The 12,273-nt window shown below is 37.9% G+C and overlaps 1 protein-coding gene across 1 annotated transcript in view; it reads left to right on the plus strand.

Moving 5' to 3' along the window:
- The window catches only part of FGFR2 (fibroblast growth factor receptor 2), a 184,410-nt gene that overhangs the window by 34,946 nt on the left and 137,191 nt on the right, over positions 1–12,273 (plus strand). The gene's annotated exons all lie outside the window — the stretch shown is intronic.

The following is a 12,273-nucleotide window of genomic DNA, read 5'->3' on the forward strand; positions in this document are numbered from 1 at the left end:
CTAATGGTTCCGGGTACCTGACCGTACCAGTAGGAGCGCATCACTGTATGTATTCCACTTTCATTTTTAAAAATAATTGCAGCTGATGATGCCAATATTCAGTCTCTAAATGTTTTGTGTTGCAGATTGATCACACTTCCACCTCATACAACTGGATCTTTCTTTACAAATGGAGTCATCATAATTTTTGGAAATGGTTACATGATGTTACGTAGAATAAAATAATAGAGTTGGAAGGGACCTTGCAGGTTTTCTAGTCCAACCCCCTATTCAGGCAGGAAACCTAAACCATTTCAGACAAAAGGTTTTCCAATATCTTCTTAAAACATCTTCTTAATATACATCTTCTTCTTAAAATATCTTCTTAAAACAGGCAAGTTGTTCCACTGGTTCTGTCAGGAAATTTCTTCTTAGTCCTAGCTTGCTTCTCTCCTTGATTAGTTTTCACCCATTGCTTCTTATCTTGTCTTCAGGGGCTTTGACTCCCTCTTCTTTATGGCGCCTCCTCAGGTATTGGAATACTGCTATCATGTCACCCTCTAGTCTTCTTTTCATTAAACTAGATACTGTATATCCAATTCCAGCAACCGTTCTTTATAAGTTTTATCCTCCAGTCTCCTAATCATCTTTGTTGCTCTTCTCTGCACTCTTTATTGGCTGCACACTATCTTATCATACCATATGGTTTAGAGTCCAATCTATGAAAGAATAAAGTCACAGGCTATGCAGCAGGAGGTTTTACATTGCACATTTTACAATACATTTTATACGCACAATACATTTTACATTAAGACTAACATAACACATTCAAGCTTAAAAAGAGGTAACCCACTTAAAGAATCGCACATAGTTTTCCAACCTCTATTTTTTTATCATAGACCCCTATTTTTCCCCTGAATTGAAAGATGCCAGATCTGAGAATCTTTTAATATCAGGCTGTGGCATGGAACCAAACCTCTTATGTTATCTTGATTGTATTGATCTTATCTTAGTTGCACTGTTAAAATACAGTTGGAGATCCTAAATAATAATGGTGTTTTGGTGGAAGATGAAATTTTAAGAAATATATAAAGCTGCCAGTAGACTTGCTGAATCTATAAAATACATATTAAATTTAAGAGACACAAAAAACATTGTGCCTAGGTAGTTTTCAATATCTAAATACTTTATAGGATACAGACATTTTCCTGCAGGTTTTTGTCATGTACAATATTCAAATGTTATTCCCATAATCCAGTTACCATTTAGCAACCTAAAATTTAAGTCAAAGACAAAGATGTTTGAGCAGAACTTGAGTGCTGTCTGATCTGATAAGTCTTTTATTTGACTCCCCTCCAATATCCCAATGTTTATTTTTTATCTACTCAACCAGAGTTGAAAAGTAAGTCCACTTGGCCATAGTTTTCCCCTGAATTGAAAGATGCCAGATCTGAGAATCTTTTAATATCAGGCTGTGGCATGGAACCAAACCTCTTATGTTATCTTGATTGTATTGATCTTATCTTGGACTACTGTTGCTTCATTCTATGCTGGGCGCCTTGCCATTTGTAGCTACTGGAAAAAAGAACAATTAATGTAAGCTGATGTAAACATTCTGCATGGCTCGCAAATCTATTGTATGATCAGGGCATGACTCTTTCTAGTGAAATGCCAAGAATTTACTGCTGAGAATTCCTTATGGTTGTCCAAAACCCTCCAGGAGTGGGGGAAAAACAAACATTTTAACTACATTAACTACATTCATTTCCAAAGGGTACATTTAGAATACAAAGGCTTTTTTGTAGATTATTTTTTTACAAAGTGGCAGTGTCAGATCTTTGTGAGCTGTGATGACCTTAAAAGCTTATTGTGTAAACTTGCCCCCAGTGAATTTTGTGGAATTTAAAATAGTTGTCAGATATCACTTGTACCCAGTTCTGGCTATCAGCCCTTCACTTTTAGACTGTTTAACAGGCTAAGTTAAACCCTAAGGTGGTTTATTTCTTTTTGTCTTATTGTAGCAAGTTATCTATTACAGTTAGATAACTATGAATATCTATGAACTGTTGTAAACTATGAATTAAAGCTAAGTATATTTCATAATTCCAGGCAATTTGGATTTATTCAACAAATCATGATTAATTAAACCATAATAGTCATGGTCTAAGATGATATACATGTATTGAAGACATCTACTCTTTCATGAATCTTCACTACTTCCATTTACAAAGGAAAGCAGTTTAACCTCTTTATTATGCACAAATTGAAAACACTGTTTTTTGAAGTACTGTACTGCAGCCTTTTGTATGATTGCCCTGGTTTTCTATCTAGTCACAATTTTTAGAACCAGATTTTCACTAAGTTGTGCATATTTGCATTTGTAAAAGCAGCTGTAAGTAAGTAGGTGGAGAAGGTAATTGCATCACTAGAAATAAATGTTATTTCCTTGCTTGAATGCATCAGCTGACAAACGGCATCTTTATCATGGTTGCAATACTACTTTTGCCTACAAAATCTCATGCTAGCATCCAAGATAGATTATGTATTGCAATGGCAATACAGTATATAGATTCTTTCAAATTATAATTGTGGTGGGTATACACATGAATTCCAGCAGAAAGATTTAAAATAAATCCAGCATGAAAGGACAAATATGAACCGGCACTGATTTGGGTTCTGGGTTTCATGTTGGGGGATTACAGATGCACCATTTCCCTTATCATGTTTGCATGTGGATGTGAAGTTAATATTCAATCCTGCTCTGGCAGGATATTCTATTTCATAAAGGAAGGCAGGAAAGAGGCAAATTGATTGACCAAGTAAATCGATGCATTTAAAAACTTCTGGAGAAGGAAGGTGAGTTTTCTTCCCCATCTCTGTTTTTTTCCATCCTGCTTTTGAATGTTAGGGTGCAAAGAGGTATTCAGATCCCAATTTCCCTTATTCTCTATTGATGTATCATTACCAGATTTGGGGGAAAGATGTCTTGGGGGCTGCTTAAGCAGCTACTCAAGACATTTTAGAAAGGGGGAAGAAGCAGAAAGATAATAGTGCTCAGCTGGGGGGAGAAGGTTTCTGAATACATGCTTTGTCTGTCCTTTCTTTGGCTAGAAACCAGAAGCTGTTGTCCCTGTTTCAGTTCAAACTGTCCCCTTTAGCTCTTGATGGCTTTACTGCCCTTGCTGCTGAACCTCAACAGATTGGGCTTATTTACCTATTCACACTCTACTGTGGAACCTCATTAATAGGCTTATTAGCCACACTATTCATGTGCAGGAGAACTAAAAAAAAGAAAGAAAGAAAAAGATTGTGGCCACTTTTTAGAAGAAGTTGAAAATGATGGTGATAGTGGTGATGATTAAAGAAATGTAAAGAGGTTATTCTTTTATTCAGCAACGGCAGGAAAAAGTTTTCTGAGAACACTAGAAATATGATAAAGGTTGTTTTATTAAAACAAAAAACAAAAAAAAACCTGTTTCTGCTTTTCTTCAACTGAGAGGCCTGTGGTGACCCAACCTGAAAATCAGCTCATTACAATGAATGATCAACAGAGAAAATTGCTTCTAGGTGACATGGAAAAAAAGCTTGTATTTTCTCAAATTTTATGGAATACAGTATTTCTTTTTGGAAAGAGGCAAACATATTGAATTGAGAAAAGTTACTGTTTCTTTTTGCATTTGTTTTAAACTGGGAATGTTTTAACAATGTTTCTAATGAATAAGAAAAAAGAGGTTTGAAGGTAAAACTGGGATCTTGTTCCTAGACAACCACACACCCCCATCCACCCCCCCACAAGGTGGGCTACTGCCCAGAGGGGGGGGGATGCAGTGGAGTAGCGAAAATGGATCTCCACCCCAGAGCACCCAATTTGCACTGAAAGAGGTTGAAAAATAATGCATAAGCCACACCCACAGTGTGATAGCAAAAATTTTGGTAGCCCTTCACTGCATATACTGTGTATTTGTGTGTGTGGCAACTGTAAGAATAGAAAACCAAGGACAAAGTATCTTAGCTTTAATTCAATTATAAGCAAAGTAAGTTTGTTTTAATTATAATAATGTAACTACACAAAAGTATATGCATATTCCTTATAAGTGAACTGAAACAAAAAAAGAATAAATTTTGTTGAGAGTGCTACTTTTAACATAGAAATTGTACATTTGTACTAACTAAGCTTAGTTTATTTTACTTGATCCTTGACCAATATTGACATTTTTGTCATTTATATTGCAGTATTTACCCAGACATTTTATGGCTCTAATGAAATTTAGAATATATTGCTGGTATTTTAATCAGATAATAGCTTTCAAGCAATAGTAGAATCTAAGATGGTAATGACAAGATTATAAAGGCTTTTTAAAAAAAAAGAATATTTCCTTTCATTTCTTACTTTCATTTCAATACAAGAAGTATTTTCTGAATAATCAAGCCATTCAAGGCACCAGCTATTTTTAATTTTCCTACCTGTGTTTATTTTATTTCACATTCATTCAGCTTCGTTGCTGGATTGATATTTCAAGGTAAGAAGCAATGCCAATGCATTAGAAGACTACAAGCAGCAAGAGATCACTAATCGGTATTTTAATATTGTTCTAAAAGACCAACAATATCAGCAAAGCAAATGAAGTCATTGTTCCTAATTGGAAAACAGCTCCTGTTTGGAACAGCAATGTTTATGTGAGAAAGAATAGTTCGTAGTTCAGCTCATGGGCCTTTTAATTTGGAAACATTTCAGATCAGGATGGGAAGAAGAATTAATAGCTCCCGTATTACTACTCTGGGATAGGAATTGGCTTCATATTATCCTCTGCAGATTGACTGTTTTTTTTAAAAAAATATCTTCATGATTATTGTCAGGAGTTCTCATATTCTTATGTAGTGTGAACAGGTTCAAAATGAGTACATTCTGTTTCCAAATGCTAAACACTCATGTGGCAATAAACATAGAGCTTACAGCTCTCCATGCAATTGAAACATATAATTGTAGAAAAGTAGATAAATTTCATTAGGATAGTATTGTTTTTCCCCTTCTTTTCAATTGTCTACCCTTCTCTTCCCTTATCCCATTTTTTTCTTCCATCAATTTTAAATGTTAGCTTGTGTGACTTCTTTACGATTTACTTGTGCAAATTGTTTGAGTAATAGGCACAAATTCCGCTTCGCTGTTTTATTTCCATTTTATTTAAGATTGTGAATAAAATATATAAAATTATATATATAATTAATCTCAGCAATGCAATCTGGACCTTAGTAAAAAAAAAAAGAATGGGTGAAGGTCAAGAACATAGAGAGTTGAGAATAGGAAGGTCACCCAATTATAGCTGGAGCTCCCCGTGCCTTCGACTGGATGTATAAATAGGGCTTTTCCTATTCAGGCTTACCCTATGTGGAATAGCACATTATTACTGCTTTCTGAAATATTCCCTGATCATGTTTTCCCTCTATGAGGGAGGTTATAGCAGAAAGGCAGGCTGAGCAATGTGATGGAAACACGTCATCAGTTTAGAGCAGTGATGGCAAACCTTTTTTTGCTTGGGATGCAAGAGTGTTTGCATGCACAATACTGCACACACATGTGCCCATACCCATAAAGCAATGCCCTCACCCCACACATGCATGCACAGCCCTGTGGGCTGCCCCACCGCACATGAGTGCAGGCCTCACTAAAAACTCTGGACCTCTGTTCAGCCATCGGCGATTAGGTCCCACAGAGTTGGCCTTCTCCGGGTCCCGTCGACTAAACAATGTAATCTAGCGAGGCCTAGGGGGAGCCTTCTCTGTGGCAGCCCCGCCCTCTGGAATCAACTCTTCCCAGAGATTCGAACTGCCTCCACCCTCCTCGCCTTCTGCAAGACCCTAAAGACCTATCTATGTCGCCAGGCATGGGGCAATTAATGTATCCCCTTTTCTGACCATTAAGAGTTATGTGTGGTGGTGACTATATTGTATTGATTGTTTTTAATGATAGCGGGTTTTTAGTCATTGTTTTTAATAATTAGATTTGTATTATATTACATTGTTCTTTTGCTGTTGTGAGCCGCTCCAAGTTTTCGGAGAGGGGTGGCATACAAATCTAATAAATATTATTATTATTATTATTATTATTATTATTATTATTATTATTATTATTATTATTATTTGTTCTGTCAAGTTCTCTGGCAGAATCCTCCTGAAAATTCAGATACAAATTTCAGACACACACACGTTTGAAAATTCAAAACAATGTTCTTTATAATGAAAATTCACTTAAACTAAGCCCTCTTTTTGTATAGCAAAGAGCACTCATCTCCAAACAAACTGGTAATTGGTACAAGTCCCTTATCAGTTCTGAGATACTTAGCTTGCAGCTGTGAGGCAATTCATAGTCCTTCTTCTTTCACAAAGTGAAACACACTTTGCTCTGCTTTAGTTTCAAAGCGGGGGAGGGGGGAAAGCAACACACCAAGGTCTAAGTCAACAAGGCAGGCACGAAACACAATGATCAGATAATCCTCCACAATGGCCAAACCCACACGCTGCTCTTTATAGCAGCCTCACTAATTACCACAGCCCCATCCAACCACAGGCGGCATCATTTTCTTTGATAATAATCTCTCAGTTGTTGCTGCCTATGCATCGCTCTCCGCATGCGTGGCTGTAATATTAACTCTTGTTCTGAATCCAAGGAGGAGAGAGATAATTCATCTCCTTCTGAGCTGTCTGCCACACTCTCCTCCTCCCTGTCACTCATGTCTTCTTGGTCAGAGGAGCCTTCATCAGCAGATTCCACCGGGAGCAAAACAGGCCTGCAGCATGAGGATGTATCCCCCACATCTACAGTCCTTGGGGCAGGAGCTGGGCCAGAGCTAACCACAACAATTATTATTATTATTTATTAGATTTGTATGCTGCCCCTCTCTGAAGACTAATTCAAGACAGACTAATGCAGCCTCTCTTGTTCTAACCCTAGCTATGTCTTCTTTAATCTATTCTTATTTTTTTCCTCTTCTCTAATTAAGAATTAGATTCTTCTGGCTGAGAATTGTCCATGCAACATCTTGAAACAAATGAGTCACACAATTTTGTTGATTTATAGTTCATAAGAATAGGAGGTGATCACTGGTTTGAACACATGATTGTGAAATTTGTTTTCTGAACTTGTTGATGCCTTGCATATGTTGATCAGTAGTGGTGGAAGGGAGGAATAGTAAGAGCTGAGTGTAGGTGTAGGAGAACTAGAATCTTCTTAAGGATTGCACATTAAGAATAGGATGGTGGGAGCCCTCAACAGAACAGACTCTTCTCTCTGTTGGTCAGATTCATGTCCTGTGGGCTCCTTCAGGAAGCAGGGTAAGGTGTGTTTGTGGTTGGATTTGTGAAGTGATAGAACATTATTTGAGGGAAGTCAATGATTTTTTGAAAGAGGAGGTAGTACATCCTGTCTTGAAAAAAAAGCTAACTCCTAATCCTGAAGTTTTGAAAAGATCCACTTTGTCTTAGGACACATTCAGACAATGTTTGACCATGGTCATAGGAGAGTAACATTGCTGCATTAAATGATATTACATTAATTTGATTTGGACACCAAGAGGATGTCCTTTCTGGTTGTCTAGAATTTATCAATGGCTTAAAACAAACATTGATCATGGTATTCTTCTGGTCTGGCTGAAAGCTTTGAGAGTTAGAGACACTGTAGTACACTGTAGTTGATTGAATTGGAAATGTTGTAGATGTCTGGAGCCTATTAAAATCTAGGTGGATAGAAACCCAAACCTAAGAAGATAAAGTTTACCATCTCAATAATAAATTATCTATTTATATTTAGCTAACTAAATTTCAGCCCAATCTAGGAATAAATAAATCATCAACATCTGGTAAAACAAAATGCTAATTTGTCTTCTTTTTTAAATAAAAATAAAATGCCTTTTGTATATCCATAAAATGTTGCATTGATTTTTTGTGACATTTGTGTCCTCTTTCTGTTTGATAATAATTTATCAGAACAAAAATGTTTTTGGTTTTACACATTTAAAAAAATCTGAATTTCTTTACAGAGAGGGCCACACAAATCCATAATTGCCCCAAGGCCTTCCTTGTGCCGTTTTTTGAATGTTGTTCCTGAGTTCATTGTTGTTTTCCCTAGACAGGATAGAAATGAATCGAAAGTCAATAATGTTGGGTGTGAACCTACCATGCGATAGAGTGAGTCAAGCACATAGGCAAGAATTACAGAAGAAAATTGGCAATTTCTCCTGAGCTTACCCAACCCCAGCTGTTCTGCTTTTGTTTGGTGAAATAAAACTATGAATGCCAATCAGCCTTCTACCCCTAATGTTGTCTTCAGATGGAGAAGAACATGCAGAATACAGTGGTACATCTACTTAAGAACTTAATTTGTTCCGTGACCAGGTCCTTAAGCAGAAACGTTCTTAAGTAGCAACATTTTTTTTCATAGGAATCAATGTAAAAGCAAATAATGTGTGCAAACCCATTAGGAAAGAAATAAAAGCTCGGAATTTGGGTCGGAGGAGGAAAAAGAGGAGGAAGAGAATTGCTGCTGAAGGAGGAAGGTGAGGTGAGGGGTATCAAAAAAATCCAAAACTTTAAGGCTTAAAAAAAAAGAGGGACTCTGAGGCAGTGAGGAGGAGCACTCGCCTCCAATACACCCAGTGCGAGGCTGCCTCCCATACACTGCCTCCCATACACTGGCTGCTGCTGTTACCTGCTGCCTCTTCCTTGCCATGCTGAAGAGCTCCTCTCTCCTCTCGCTTGCTCGCTCTGTAGTCGGCGCCTTTCCTTCACTGTGGTGACTCCTTGGCTGCCCAGAGCAAAGGGAGTGTTTCTTTTCTCTGGGTGCTGGCAGAGATTTATTCCCTGTCCAAGCGCCCAGAGAAAGGAAAATGTTTCATTCACTCTGGACTGCCAAAGTCTCCTTAAGCACCACCAAAAGGCTCTTCTGGCAGCCCAGATGGCCAGGATTAAAGCGGGAATGGCAGGAAAATGGCCGGGCCTTCGTGCCACTCTTAAATTTCCTGGAAATTTTTTCCAGGCTCGGTTCTTAAGTAGAAAATGGTTCTTAAGTAGAGGCAAAAAAATCTTGAACACCTGGTTCAAGGAAAGTTCTTAAGTAGAAGCATTCTTAAGTAAAAGTACCACCATATTTAAATTGATTGTGTTGCTAGTCCATGTAACTTTTGAACATGCAGTGGAGGAAAACCTTTTTGACTCTTGCAGTTTGGGCCATCTTTATGTTAACATTACTGATACTATTGTGCGTTCATAATTTTCCTCTGCCAGTATTTTAGCAATGTGGAGAGAGACAGATAATAAAAGTTTCATTTTTACTGATTTTTGTCAGCTTGCTTCCTCTCATTTCAGTTAGTTGCAGTCAGAATCAGAGAAAGGAAAACTTACAAAAGGTGGAACATCTCCCTTAATATGTCTTCAGTGACCTTTGTGCTTGCTATCGCCACTTACTAAAAAGGGTTCAGATCATACTTCCCAAAATATGGGGTTGAACTTGAGACCCCTTCTGCAAGGCTTTGCCTCACAAATAATTGGAAGCAATTTCAAGCTACCAGGCAGCATTTACTAAATGCTCTTTCCTTTTCCGTTAGCTAGCCAATATGGATTCCCGCACCCCAATCATGGAGAGTTTTTAAAAGAAAAGAGAATTATCAAATAGATAGCCTTCACAAAAACAGATTGTATTCGGAAGAATACAAAGCCAGCTTCATCATGACTGGAAACCCTGCGGGAAGTGACAAGATATCCCTTTGCCTTTTCCTTTAAAAAAGAGGGGGGGGAGAGTCAAGATGAGTTAGGAGCCAATGGGAAACTGACAACCACCTCATTCTGGAGGAAAAGTATGAAAATATCTGTAATGGTATGTGGGAATGACCTTGGGAAACAGAGAGAAGACTTGCAATCCTCTGATAACAAAATAAGAACCTGAATGAGTAGTGGACAGCATAGAAAGCATCTCAAAAGAGACTCACCTAGCTTTTTGGAGCATAAAAATAAGATGTGGAAGAGGTACTTTCAGAATTGCAAGATTTTGTTGAAGTAATCTTACACTAAAGATAGAGTTGGTATTCATGATTGTGCTTCTTGCCGGGGCTATCTTGAATGTTACTTCCAATCTCGCCCCCCCCATCTCCTCCCCCTTCTAGCTAACTTCTGGAGTGAAGTGATCCAGTTTGCAAAGGCCACTAGAAGTCCCTAATATCATGGAAATATACATGTTCCATGCCACATGTGCATATTCTGTATACAAAGCCCAGAAGCACATTCTACTGAGGTTCTCAATGTGAAAATGATAGAGATAGGATTGGGCCTTACAATCAGAAAAATCTGCATAAGAATTTGATTTCTTCTGGCGTGCCTATTTTTCCATAAGAAAACTGTAGAAATAATGTGGTAGAATAGCTAGCTAAGAACTTTGTCCGGGGACAGGGTTCCATTAGTTTTCTTTATGTAAATATTTATAGAATTTTTATTGATCATGTGCCATCAAGTTATTATTGACTCTTAGTTACCACGCAGAATGTCACACTCAGAATGCTGGACTCAATGGGCTTTGGCCTGATTCAGCATGGCTCTTTTTATGTTCTTATGTTCCCTGTGACTTTATGTCCCTAACCCAGTCTTTCAGATCTTCTATCAGGGTATTCACCAACATTATAACTGTGTCCATCCAACTTGCTGCTGGTCATTCTCTTCTTCACTTTCCTTCCATTTTTTTTTTTGAGGATTAAAGCCCTCTCAAGACAGCTAGGTCTTAACCTAATGTCTCTGGAGTAGAATAATTTTTGCCTGATCATTTGTGCCTTGAATGAGAACTCTAGGTTGATTTGTTTAATTTCCTTTTTTTCTCCATGGCTGTCTATGGTATTCTTTTTTCTGACACCGAAATTCAAAAGCTCCCTATTCTACTTTTTCAAAGTCTTCAACATACACTTCCAGGGAATACCATGGTTTTCATGATTCTGAAGTTTCTAGCTCTTTTATAAAACACAAATATTTTCTCTTGTTTTAGGTAATAATGAAACTGCCTAAAATGACAGAAAGACTGATTTCAAATTTTTCCTCCAGTTCCTATGACAGATTGGTCTAGGGGTATCAAAGTTGCGGGATCACATTATTGCCATTTGATGTATCCCGACTTTCCTGCGGAGACTGCGGGCTCCATGTTTAACATCCATGGACTAATCCTTCATTTACCAGCTGTGTATGACTGACATAGGGAATGTTGTCTAATATTTGACTTAAAAGTTCCAGTTTTGTTTATGGGAGATTGACAGGGCAACCAGAATAAATTACCCAGACTGACTACTCTTGCAAATATCCCCTGCTGAAACCAAACATAGTCTTAAACAAAAATGGAATCATAATAATCAATTCTATGTAGTAACTAAGAGTCAATAATAACTTGATGGCACATGATTAATAAAAATTCTATAAATATTCACACAAAGCAAACTAATGGAACCCTGTCCCCGGACAAAGTTCTTAGCTAGCTATTCTACCACATTGTTTCTACAGTTTTCTTATGGAAAAATAGGTGTGCAAGAGGAAATAAAATTCTTATGCAGATTTTTCTGATTGTAAGGCCCAATCCTACCCAAAAAGTGTTTTTTTTAACTCAAAAGGCAGCTGGATTTTATTTATCCTCGAAGACGTTTCGCCTCTCATCCAAGAAGCTTCTGAAGTTCAGATTGAACGTCTCATTCATGAAGCTTCTTCAGTCAGAACCGAAGAAGTTTCTTGGAGGAGAAGCGATAGGTCTTCAAGGAAAAAACAAAGCCAATTGCCTTTTGGAAAGAAGAAAAAAAGAAGAAAAAAATACCTTGGAGACACCTATGACTGAGAATCCCCTATAGACAAATCATCGAAATTATTCCATGTTTATTTTATTTATTTGTTTGTTTGTTTTGTCAAGTATACGGTGGTATACAAAGATATAATAATATTTATATACATGATACTAGTAAGAGAGAAACATTAGGACAGGGGATGGTAGGCACTCTGATGCACTTATGCATGCCCCTTACTGATCTCTTAGGAATCGGGAGAAGTCAACAGTGGATAGTCTAGGGCAGGGATGGCGAACCTATGGCACGCATGCTCCAGGTGGTAGGCAGAGCCACATGGGCTGGCACGCAAGCTGTTGTCCTAGCTCAGCTCCAATGTGTGGATGTGTGTGCTGGCCAGCTGATTTTTGGTTTCCAGAGAGCCTCCAGGGGGCTGGGGGAGGGCATTTTTACCTTCCCCCGTCTCCAGGTAATCCTTTGGAGCCTGGGGAGGGCAAAACAC

This window comes from Erythrolamprus reginae, chromosome 5, assembly GCF_031021105.1.
Source record: "Erythrolamprus reginae isolate rEryReg1 chromosome 5, rEryReg1.hap1, whole genome shotgun sequence".
NCBI classification, from domain to species: domain Eukaryota; kingdom Metazoa; phylum Chordata; class Lepidosauria; order Squamata; family Dipsadidae; genus Erythrolamprus; species Erythrolamprus reginae.